We start from the raw sequence: 12,511 nt of genomic DNA, 5'->3' as shown, positions 1-12,511 counted from the left end.
CGATTCAGCACCAGAAAGGGTTCTGCTCCTGTTACAAGTTCATACTGTAACAACAGCAGAACTGTTTTTTTTTTATGGTTTTTTTTTTTTTTTGGAAAATTGGGCTTCACGTGATCTGCACTCATTAAACACAGTAAATGAATAATAACAGTAAATGTAAAGTCCCAAAAGGTTCTACATAGATCTATGTACAGCACATTCTCCATCAATCAGAACCCTTTAAATCAATGATAGGGTTTTTTGAATGTCCATGGTTCTATATAGAACTGTTTTCTTTAAGTTTAAGCGATACTTATTAGTCCCACAACGGGGAAATTTCACCTCCGCATTTAACCCATCCGTGAAGTGAAATACCACATACACATTAGTGAACACACACACTAGGGGGCAGTGAGCACACTTGCCCGGAGCGGTGGGCAGCCCTATCCACGGTGCCCGGGGAGCAGCTGGGAGTTAGGTGTCTTGCTCAAGAACACCTCAGTCATGTACTCGTCGGTGTTGCGGATCAAAACAGCAACCTTCCGGTCACAGGGCCAGTTCTCTAACCTCCAGCCCACGACTGACCATGACTTAACCAAAGAACCCTTAAAGAACCATCATTTTTTATTTGGTAACTGATGTTTTTAGCCAACATTTTCAAGCTAACACTAAATTTAGCCTGAAGGTGTTCTAAGGGTGGAATTTAGCAACATCAGGACAGTCATTGGAAAAGCAAACAAGCCATTAGTTTGGGCTTAAGGAATTGAACCTGAAATGCAACCTGGCTTCAGTTCTTGGCATGGTCAAGCTTTACCTAACTGTGGAAAATAGCCCAGTGAAAAACACCAACACACTGTACTTAATACTGGCTCACAACATGTTTAGACACTACTTCTCCTTCGAGAAGTCGTCTCTATCATAATCGTCCTTGAAGATAGGGATTTCACTGAATTCCTTCAAGCTTTTCTTTTTTGTAATGATGGACGTGGGGAAAAAACCTTTAAATGCCAAGCGAAGGAGGAGGAGCAGCGAGAACCACAACAACAACAAAAGAGCAAAGAATGGATCCTCTCTTCCCTCCACGTCCTGAGACGGAACCAATGAGACGCACAGAAAGATTAATTTATCTTTAGCACACATTGACACATTGAAGAGGAGGCCTCCACTCGCAGTGAAAAGGACAAAGCGGGGCAGGAGTGCAGGCCAGCTTGGTGAGATCCCACCATGAGGTAGAACGGAGGGAGTGAAAAGAGATAGTGGCATGCAGAGAGAGACAGAAAGAAAGAGCCTGAGAAAGAGGGGGGAGGTAGAGAGGGCATTAGAGCTTAAAGGGAAAGAGTACAGGAAAAAGCCAGAGTAAGAAAGAGTAATGATTCATTACTTATTATTTTAGAAATAATTCAATAAACTGACTCATCTAACTGTTTCCTGCCTTTGTTCGTTAGTCTCCTGTTGCCTCCGCCATCACTGGCTGTGCGTACATGCAAAGACTTCTGAATGCGTTCTGATTATAGATTAAGAAATCTCTGTTTATGTGCTCACTACAAGAAATCCAATCCAAACGTATGCATGCGTGGAGCACCACATCGTGTAGACGTTACCATGACAACGTGCATCATGTCAGTCCAGTCAGAGTGAGATGAGCAGCAGTGAGCAGTGCTTGTGCTTTAAAATGATGTCAGACTCAGGAAAACGTACTTCACATGTCCTCATTAAAGAAGGCTGAGAGGAAGACGTCGTACTCTGAGACACATAAGCTGGATGCCCGTCCCACCACCATCTTTTAATGTTCAAAGCATAAACTTCGTCTCCTCTGCAGACCAGTTTCTGCTCCCACCATGGTGAACATTATACTCTTTCACTATGACGCGACACACATGCGTAGAGCATACTTAAACTTTCCGGTTGGGAATGGACTAGACACTGATCTACAGGTCAACAGATACGTGCGACTTTTGTTTTGGCCGTCAAATCCAATCGCAATGAAAACTCTTTCTTTAGTATAATTACTACAGCAGTTTTAGTTTTTTTAGATGTTCCTCCCACCTTCAAGATGCAAAACTCCAGAAGGGGGTTTTCTGAGTCTTTAAACTGGAAAATCTCACCAAAGATAATACTGCATCACTGCTGTAGGATGTGAGTGACCATGTTTACAATGGATGTTGCAATGGCCAAACTGCATTTTAGCTGTCCCTTTAAGTAAACAAGGCATTAATAAACATCCACATTAAGGTTTTTTCATAAAGTTAACTTCTGTGACCAATAGCTAAATACAGTAGTAGTAAGTAAATAAAGCAGCAACTGATGTGCACAAGATGTGACACAGATAATTACAAACAAAATTAATAAAAGGTAGAAATGTAATAAATTAAATAAATAAAGTTCTAGCAAACAGCGCTTTCACTTTTCCGCATCTCTCAAGATTTTGGAACGTGTTAAAGAATTATGTGAAAAAAACAATAATACATTCTGTACAGTAACACATTTGTACCATAAATTTGTACCAAAAATGGATGGATGTTAAACTCAACAAATTAACAGTAATTGTGTAATAAAATATGCGGATGTGTGTTCTCTATAATGTATGTGCACCTATTTTCACAATTTGACCAGGGCACCTAAACTTTTGCATACAACACTCTCCCTGGTATGGATGGCCATTTCTTCGTCTGCTGTGCAGCTTGGAGAACCGTGAGGTTCCTCATACCCCCAGCCCCCTCCTTCTCCTCCTGATCCTGACCTAGTCACCACCTCCTCCCTGCCCCCCTTTCTTTCAGCAGACGCCATCCATCACCATCACCCGGCTCCTCATTCATTCCAGTGACCCCCACGTGGTGAGCGGCAGGCCAGGCAGCATGGCCACGTCGGCCCACCCCCGTTCCCCAGGATTTAGGAGCCCCTCTGCCGAACGCGAGGGGCAGGCATGCTGCTAATTAGGAGGATCGTCGTAAGAAAGATGGCGCTGTAATTCTCCCACTCTGATGCTTGTGCTCTTGCTAACACGACACCCTGCCATTCCTCAAACCCGACACACCCCTCGCCTCCCACAACAAACAAGGAGGTCAGCGAGGAAGCAGAGCTCAGCGGACTCTTCTTTCAAGTGCCGTCTTCAAAGAACTGCAGCCTTTTTTAGCGATCTCAGACAGAAGCAAAAGGCCCCGTATATTACATTCTTCTTGCATTTTATTTTATTCATTCAGATGCACTTATAACATCTGTGAGGTTTATGGATGAAAAGCCATTTATTTTTAGAAGACCATTTTCCAACCTCTATCTCAAATTTAAAACAGGCCGTTTCTGTTATTGTACCTTTAGAACTGATATATATGTAAATGAGCTCATTTCTAATTGCCTGCCTTCACGCTTGTTTAAAAAGCAAACCAGACTGAAACACTCCTTATTACGTCATTGTAAAGGGGCGGCATTAATCCACTGTGGGCTGAACAGGTGGATATCTGTAAATGTTTTTGTCGCATCACAAAAACAGTGCATTTAAAACGGGCTGTCAGAACAAAACCCCATATCTCCAAAATAGTGACTTTACAGGAGAAGGAAAAACATGCTTTATGTTTAATGTAAGTCAATGGAACCAAACTTTTTAAAAGTTATTTTAGGCCATTTCTTTTATTCCATTCATCATGAAATTTACAAACAATATTAAGGCCAATGGGTACTTACTTTCAAACTATGTCAAAAACTGACAAACTGGATAAACATACACAGTTTTGTTTCTGCAGCAGAGACGTGGACAGCTTGAACAGGGAAATGAATGGTACATTTTTAAATTTTAACAGTATGAATATACATTAATATCAAAAATGAAAGAAATATTTAATTTTCCATAATATGTGGCCTTTAAAATATCTGTGGTGTTTTATAATTAATCCTGAGAACACGGTAAAGTGTTAACATTGACAGCGTTATGCTTTTCTTCATTGTCTAGTGTTGCTGCGTAGAATCAAGGCTAAGATAGTTTTCTGTTTAAAGGGCCTAAATCAAGAAAAATTTAATTTCCCTGCTTTTTGAAATAAAAAGGGGTTTGATGTAGTACACACATATTATTATAATTTCAACCCATAACTTTCACTCCCCATACAGTCCATAAATGAGAACTAAGCTGTAAAAACAGCCCATTGTGAATTCACTGTTTTTGTGATGTCACAAAAGCCAACTCATATTTACACCTAAAGATGCATCCACCTCAACCTACAACAGATTAGCTTCACCCATTTTACACTGCTTTTGAATGAACCACAATACAGTGCAGCCAATCAGAACAATGGTAATTTACATACAGTACAAAAGTATGCAAAAGTTTGGGCACCCCTGGTCAAATGACATTTTGTTGATTTTCTAAGTGAAAATAAGTTCTAGAGAACACATTTCTGCACATACTCTAAGCTTTCTCCCACAATATTTTCAAATAAACAGATATTATGCACTACAATTCACAGAAAAATGCCATTTTAAGTTTGTTCCATGTAACTTATTTTCACTTAAAAAAACAAATGTTCAAACTTTTGCATATCAGTGTATATCAGTCTTAAACAGCAAAGCAATGAAGCCAGACAGCTCAATCTTAAGAGATGATGAAGTGAGGTTATAAAACGTTCATACAATAATGAATTATGAAATATTTGTTATAACGTCATACAACAAAAATGTAGGACATGGGCCCTTTAAGGCTCAGCACTTTCAGGTGGATTCAACAGGCTGTGTTTATACCTCATACTGTAGGACCAGAATGCTTTCAGAGTGCAGAAAACATCTCAGCGACGGCCTTTCATGCCTTTCAAACTGCTTCCGTCCTTCTTTTCATCTCTTCCCCCTGACTACTGAAACTTCTGAGTCTCTCTGGGTTTGTTTAGCTCTCTGCATCGATCCCCGGGCAAGCAGTAAAGGCCACTGTTCACAGATACATAGAAACTGGTCAGCTGAGGAATGGGCAGAGTGGAAGAGGACAGAGATTGGGTCATGTGTGGTGTGAATCTTTCTAAATCCATGAGTCATTGTAATCCCTCTCCTTATCCTACTGTCCACAGCTCTTTATGAGATACAGCAGCGTTAAAACTACACTGAAGAAAGTGCATCTCTGATACACTGAGCTCCTTTCAGTGGTACACAGAGACGCTACTGTGCTATAAAAACAGCTACTATCAACCATCAATAATACTTCTCCAGTTCACGCTGTTCTTCATTCAGGTCATGCATCGAGCAGTTTAAAATAATCATTCTACATTAAATAAGAGCAGCATCCACTGCACGTCCCACGTTAAAGCTGTATAAAACGGGACAGGGCCGACTTTAATAAAATGAGAATGCAGAATGTGGGTTATTACACTTCATTAATATCTGCCTTGAGCTTCGTTGACAAATAAAAATAAAATGTGACAAGTGCTCCACAGAGGAACATTAGTCTACAGCAACCGCTCTTCAGTCTCAGTTTTCTCAGCACAGCTTGGTTTACCGGTGTGGGTCTGAGCTGACTGGCCATAGTTGACTGACCATAGTATCATGAAACAATGGTATGTTCCATCCATCGTGACTGTCCATCAAGTTAAATGATTTAAATGTCAGAAATCACGCCATCATCAGATTTTTTTCGTAATCTCTGACTACATTTAGTAGGTTTTCTTATTAAAAAAAGCACATATCCATCAGTCTAATGCAGGTGGCGCTATGATATTAACGCTGCAACAAACGACTAATTTGAGAGTCGAATAATCTATCAACTATTGAAGTGAATAATTGATCATTCAGATTATGAATCGCTCAATTACCAAATAACTCACATAGCTATCAGCTTTTACATTCAAATTGTTTGTTTTATGCATTTGCTAACAATAAAAGCAACACAAACAAAATTCTAAACAGCGTTTTGATGACCTGTCCTGCTAATACAAAAGATAAAACTCCTAAATATTTTTTTCTGTCAAAATTTAAAACCAAGTGTGCAAAGCAGAAGCAAAAAACAAATAATAATAACAAAACTAAATCAGTTTCTTTAATCGAGTAAATAAAAAAATAATAGATGCAAATTTGAAATTTACACAGTGCATTCTGCTGTCTGTCTATACTCTGTTGCAATTTAATTCTAAACTCACAGGTTTTTAATGAAACTGAGGAAAGTCAGCACCTCCCTGTGCTCTTCTGTGAGTCTCCCTCTCCTCTGACAGGAGAGATTCTCAGCAGAGAAGATGTGCTGTAAACAATTAATTTCATCGTTTAAAGCCTTCATCCAGTATGTTCACAAAGAATTACCTCCTGAAACTGTTTGCAAGCAACTAATCGACTATTGAATTAGTTGTCAACTAATCTGGCTGTTGATTTTAGTCGACCAAGTCGATGAATCATTGCACCACTAGCCCAGAACACTGACGCTAATTAGGGTGAAACGGGTAAATTCTGAACACTTGTTAGTACTACTGAATAACAGACTTAGCATCCTACATTTGGGAAGTATTCACTGATTATACATTTGTACTTAACAGTGCAATACTGGTGTGTCCGCCAAAGCGTTCAGCAAATTTTTTGCTGCACAAAGCTCCTTAAAAGTTGTCAATTTTTGTTTATTGGAACGGCTCTTTTTATACCAACCAATCACAGGCTTTATTGTGTATTGTCTTCGAATGTGGAGTTTGCCCAGCTGCCAAGTGCGTGATACAGTGAAAGAAGCCTCCAAGTGATGTCTGTCGTTGTTTGTTTTCTGCATGAGGCCTGGCAAACGTCATCGTCGCAAAGATTATGCTGAGGCCTTAAATCAGAGAATGTGAATGGTGCAGAGTGGGAGCAGAGCAGGGAGCGAAGCGGCGTGATATTGCCGCGAGCATCTAGCAGCTTTTCAGAGAGTGTCTATGTTTTTCTCTCAAATCACTCCAAAGCTAGTTCATTGCTTCCAAGCTGACGACTTTTGTGTGACACAAGGGTCATTATTACGCAGCGTCTGTACTGCAGAACTATTCAGCAGACCTGCACACTGGAAATTCCTAACAAAGATAACCACGAAGACAAAAACAAAAAAGATCAGGGATGAAAGGCTAATCGTTTTTATACTGAAATCATAATTTAAGAGAGCGCAATTTTCAAATCGCAAGAGCTGCAATTTTTATCAAAACATTTCTTACATTTTAAGTGGGGAAATTTAACAACACAGAGCTCGTGAACTGCCTGTAGATATGTTAGACCAATCAGAGCCAATCAAACCTCCATGTCTTGTGCCATCATAACCACAACTTACTGGTAGTCTGGCGCACTACATCAAGGCTCAAGCCAGAAAAGGTCGATACTCTAGTTTTCTTTGCCCAAAAAAAAGGTCTGATCCTCAATTTAGAGAACACAATTGCTAGTCACAGTCGCAATATCAGTCAGAAAAATCTGTCAGAAAAAATGAAATAAACTGGTCTGGTCAGCCTACCCTGGGTGGTTGATTAGCTGAGCTGTTAGAAACAATGAGGTATCTCAGCCGAATGCAGTAATGATGGGCAAAGAGTGATGCATCGAATGCTGAGAGTGCCATCATATGCTTAGCATGAGGATCAGATACTTGTACTAATATATATGCTATCTCATCTGTGAAGCCATCACGCACATGTATCAGTCACTGGAGCGAGAAGAAAACACAAAGCTTAACTTAGAATTTTCTGTTCCACGTTTCCATAAAGCATCAGTTTTATGTTACTATGGCTTCACTTATAGTGGAATAAAAAATGCTCTTAAGAAGCTGGCCAAAAGGAAGCCAACTTCAGCCTTATGGAGAAAACAGGAGTATCAATAGCTACTTATTGTCCTAGGATTCAAGCAGCCACTGGTGTTCATCAGACACCTTCCTCAAACAAACTGAACAGTCACCTCAATTCACTCCAGTTTCATTTGCTCAATATGCAAATTTCTGTCTCTGAAGTCTCCACTCAGTCTGAAGCCATCTTGCTAGTTTCCTGCTAAACTCGCCAATCAAGGAATCAAGGGATTTGTTGTTTGTTCTTCTCTATGTAAAACAGTATGTCCTGAAATGTCACTGATGAACTGGGACCACAACAGGCCACAACTCACTCCACATGGAACCAAAAAGGGACGCCAGCAGGAAAGTGCATTAATATTTTTCTTAGCACAAAAAATTTGTCATTACAGTTTATTGGTCAAAACAAAACGTTATGTATGTAGAAATGATTGCCTAATTTATACTACAAGAATACAGTTAAGACAAAATTGCACTGAAACTACATCACATGTGGTCGAACTTGTCTAGTCAATCCCTGATCTGTTTGGGTTTAGCGTTAATAATCCTGTAATTCATACATCATTACTTAACATGACAGATGAACTCACGACAAGTCATACTGATCATAATAGCCAGTGTCCATCAAAGCCCAGCAAGAATGACAGTCTTACATTACTTCCTTACTGCACACTTGCTGCACAGTCCACAGCCTTCAGTGTTTCTCAGAATCACTATTTTGACACACTATGATTTTCAGCACTCGAAACTGAGCCAGTAATAACAAACTCCAGTCGCACTCTCCTTTCTGTCTGCAAGTACAGGTCGTTTATATTTTGCACATTCGGTTTAAGCCCCACGCTTCTTAGTGCATGCAGTCAGTCTACAGCATCTGAAGTTGTGAATTAATGCACAGGAAAACAGAAAGTGCGAGAGTGTACGTGCAAAGTGCACTGAGGTGCATTAAACAAACGCTTCAACGACACTGTTGGAAGCTCCTCAGTGAAAGCAACATGTAGACTGGCACAGCATTCAGAATAAAAGTGAAACTCACACAAGGGTCTCTGGCTCGTTAAAGACAGATATTAAGCACGCTGGCAGTGCCTCATGCAAAACTTTATCAAATGCATGGAAAACAGGGGAACGCAGTAATGCAATTTAATTTCATCATGTCTGTATAGAGCTTTTTCCACAACTCCGAAATGAAAAAGCCTCTAAAAGCATGAGGAAGAACCACTGAGAGGAACCAAGTCTCAAAAGGCAAAAATCTCTAAGAATGTTAAGAAGAAACCTGGGCAAAAGCATTAGGAAGAACCTTAGAGAAGAACCAAAACTCAAAAGGAAGAACTCTCCAAGAGCCTGGGGAAGAACCATAGAGAGGAACTAAGATTAAACATGACGAACTCCTTAAAAGCCTTAGCAAGAACTTTGGAGAAGAACCAAAACTCAAAAGGAAGAACTCTCCAAGAGCCTGGGGAAGAACCATAGAGAGGAACTAAGATTAAAAATGACAAACTCCTTAAAAGCATTAGCAAGAACTTGAGAGAAGAACCAAAGAACTTGGAGAAGAACCAAAACTCAAAACTCCCCAAGAGCATGAGGAACAACCATGGAGAGGAACCAAGGCTCAAAATGAAGCACTCCCTAAGAGCATGAGGAAGAACCATAGAGAGGAACCAAGACACAAATGAGAAACTCCTTAAAAGCATAAGGAAGAACCTAGGAGAGAAATCAAAAATCAGAGGGAAGAACTCCCTGACAGCATGAGGAAGCCCCACTTAGAGTAGACTCAAAGGAGAAACTCTTAGAGAAGATTTGAGAAGAACAAACCCTGAGAGAAACTAACTATACTCACTGAAAGCAGGAGGAAGAAGCACTAAAAGGAACAAAGGCTCAAAAGAAAAAACTCCCTAAGCACATGAGGACAAAAGAGAGAGGAACCAAGTCTCAGAAACAATAACCATCAGGAGGAACCAACAGTCAGAAGGAAAAGCATGAGAAAGAAGCACTGCGAGGAACCAAGACTCAGAAGGAAGAACCTCCTAAAAGCGTCAGGAAGAAACTAAGAGAAACCAAGACTCAAAAAGAAGAGCCACCAGGAGGTACTCAAAAGAAACAGTTCCTTAAATGAATGATGATGATGAAACTGAGAGAAACCAAGACTCATATGGAAAACATTCCCTAAAAGCCCAGAAGAAGCACTGAAAGCCCAAGACTCAGAGAAAAAGGGAGAAAAAAACTCCAAGAGGTGGAACACTGAGAGGAACCAAGGCTCCAGAGGAACCCATCCTCCTGTGGATAGTGCAGTTAGGCTATAAGTAGGACAAGTTAGTAAAGCAGATTAAACAGAGGCGCCGGGATCACACGCAGGAAAGATCCGGGTGATCCAGCAGTGATTACTGTTAAAAGTCTATCAGAAAACTGTCTGAAAGAAGATGCGGTGGACTGTGGACTGTGTCAGACACGCGCAGGGGGGCAGTAAAAAAGAGCAAAACGTATTAGAGCAACTAAAGCATGTTGTGCATGTAGAACGGCGAGAGTGATGCAGGTGAGGGATGCACTTTAAAAGCATGCATGCAACACGCACTGTGCAGTTTCAGCTGCAGCACACTGCACACGCACACGCACGCACACACACACATTCACTCTCTCTCTCACACACACACACACACACACACACTGCTCAGGTCCGCGGTACCGTCGCGCGTGCAACACCAAACCGATCGCGCACGACAAAGATTGCACGAGGACAAAAAATTCCCAGAAAAACAAACTCCACTAACCGATACACACCGGTCCCGATGAGTGCATATACCTCCTCCACTTCGCCCTCTTTTCTTTCTTTCTTCTTTTCCCTTACACTCCTCTCTCCGCCATCTTCCGTGCTGTGTTTGTTTAAATGAGAAACACTCCCCGAGAGCAGGCAGCCAGCTTGTAGTCCGCCGCGGGGCTTTCTGGGTAGTGTAGTCTTCGCTGCAATGCTTCGCAACGCCGACAGCTGCAGAGCGGACTACATTTACATGCACACGCGTCACAGTCGGTGTGAAGTCCTGTGTGCAGACGGCTGGCAGCAACATGCCACGGTATTTATTTATAGTCCAGTGAAGCTGATGGGCAGCCTGACAACGCACAGTGACCAGTACCTGAAAAAAGGTGGGCAGAGCCCACTAACGGGCTGTGTGTCTGTGTTTTAGGGAGATTGTTTAGGAGCGATTGCGGTGCAATGTGAAAAAGAAGATAATGAGTAGGTTGTATAGCCTCCTGTAAGTTAAATATACGATGTATTATAGTAATATGTCCATATAAATAGTAAACTAACATGTCATTTATGGTGTAATAACACTATATACAGTGAAATCGCCATAAAGCGCAAGGAAAAAAGAAAATAAGAATATGTTTAACAGAAAATGACACAAAAAGCACAATAACTAAACATAATATCACATTTTTAGTGTTTAGTTTGTAAGTCTGGAGAGGCCATAAGCTGTTGCTATAATTTTCTAGATTGTTATCTTGAGATAACAAACTAATTATCTTGTGGCAACTTTGTTATTTTGAGATCACAAGATAATTAACTCTGTTATCTTAAGATAATAAAACAACTAAATCGGTATTTCTGGATAACAACTATTATCTTGAGATCACAAGATAATTACCTCATTATTTAAGGATAACTTTTTATCGCAAGATAAGAAAACTAACTCATTTCAAGATAACTTTGCTATTTTAAGATAACAAGATAATTAACTTATCATCTCAAGATAACAACTTTGTTATCTTGAGATTGCAAAATAATGAACTTTTTATATGAAGACAATAACTCTTATTTTCTTGAGGTGACAAGATAACTAACTCATCATTTCAAGATAACTGTTTTTCTCAGTGTCTGAAGATAATAACTTTTGTTATCTCAAGATAATAAGATAACTAACTCGTTATCTTAGATAACTAACTTTAACTAACCTTGTTATCTTGAGATCACAAGATAATTATCTTGTTGTCTCGAGATAACAGCTTTTGTTATCTCAAGATAATAGGATAACTCACTTATTATTGCTAGATAACAATTTTGTTATTTTGAGATAACTAAATAATTAACGCATTATTTCAAGATAACAAACCAGAAAATTGTAACTATGTTATGGCCTCTTTGGACTTCCTTAGTTTAGTGTCTCTTTATTACAGCTTCCGTTCTTTTCAAGAGACTCATATTCAGTTTTAAAAAGAATCTGCAGACACACCTCCACAGTTCAGTCTTAGAAGCTGATTGGTCATTTTCTGAAGTAATCAAACACATTCAGTAATGTTGAGGTCTGGACTCTGTGGTGGTCAGTCCATTGTTCTGAGAACACCAGCAGCTTCTTTGTTTGGTTTGCAAATGTTGCCTTTATCTCAGTAATTAATCATTTTTTTAACTCCCTTTTTTTTTTACTTTGATGTTTCCCTTCCTTATGAAGTTGGATCATCTTACTCATAATCTCATAAATATCTCCTCAACGGAAATGAAACCGATGAAGGGTGGTTATGAAGTAGGTGAATATTATAATGAGAAAATTCATTAGTATTATTGTCAAATTTACACTTAGGTCTATATTAAATTAGGCCAAAAGTAAGTAAAAATAATAATATTAAGTGTCTTAAAATCTCGGAGAACCACATGAATGAACATATCATGTTTATTCTTTCTGTTTTTTGCAGGTACTTGTGGAAAAACTCCATAGCCAGCACTTATAATTCACATTAATATTACATTTACATTATTTATACACTAATATCAGCTTACTGTGAGACTGAGAGAATTGCTAAGTGTTGGATTTC

At 39.6% G+C, this 12,511-nt stretch overlaps 1 protein-coding gene across 4 annotated transcripts in view; it reads right to left on the bottom strand.

The window, feature by feature from the left end:
* The window catches only part of LOC108427772 (nuclear receptor coactivator 3), a 132,436-nt gene extending 121,762 nt beyond the window's left edge, over window positions 1-10,674 (bottom strand). For 2 of the 4 annotated variants that reach the window (XM_017698240.2, XM_017698242.2), the window contains exon 1: window positions 10,477-10,674. The gene's annotated coding sequence lies outside the window, so the exon portion shown is untranslated. The remainder of the gene's footprint in view (window positions 1-10,476) is intronic. The other 2 variants (XM_017698241.2, XM_037541181.1) reach the window with 1 other exon arrangement.
* Window positions 10,675-12,511: the final 1,837 nt, after the last annotated feature.

The sequence above is a fragment of the Pygocentrus nattereri genome, chromosome 9 (assembly GCF_015220715.1).
Source record: "Pygocentrus nattereri isolate fPygNat1 chromosome 9, fPygNat1.pri, whole genome shotgun sequence".
NCBI lineage: Eukaryota > Metazoa > Chordata > Actinopteri > Characiformes > Serrasalmidae > Pygocentrus > Pygocentrus nattereri.
Note: the sequence above shows the minus strand (reverse complement) of the source record. Positions and strands in the feature narration are given on the sequence as shown.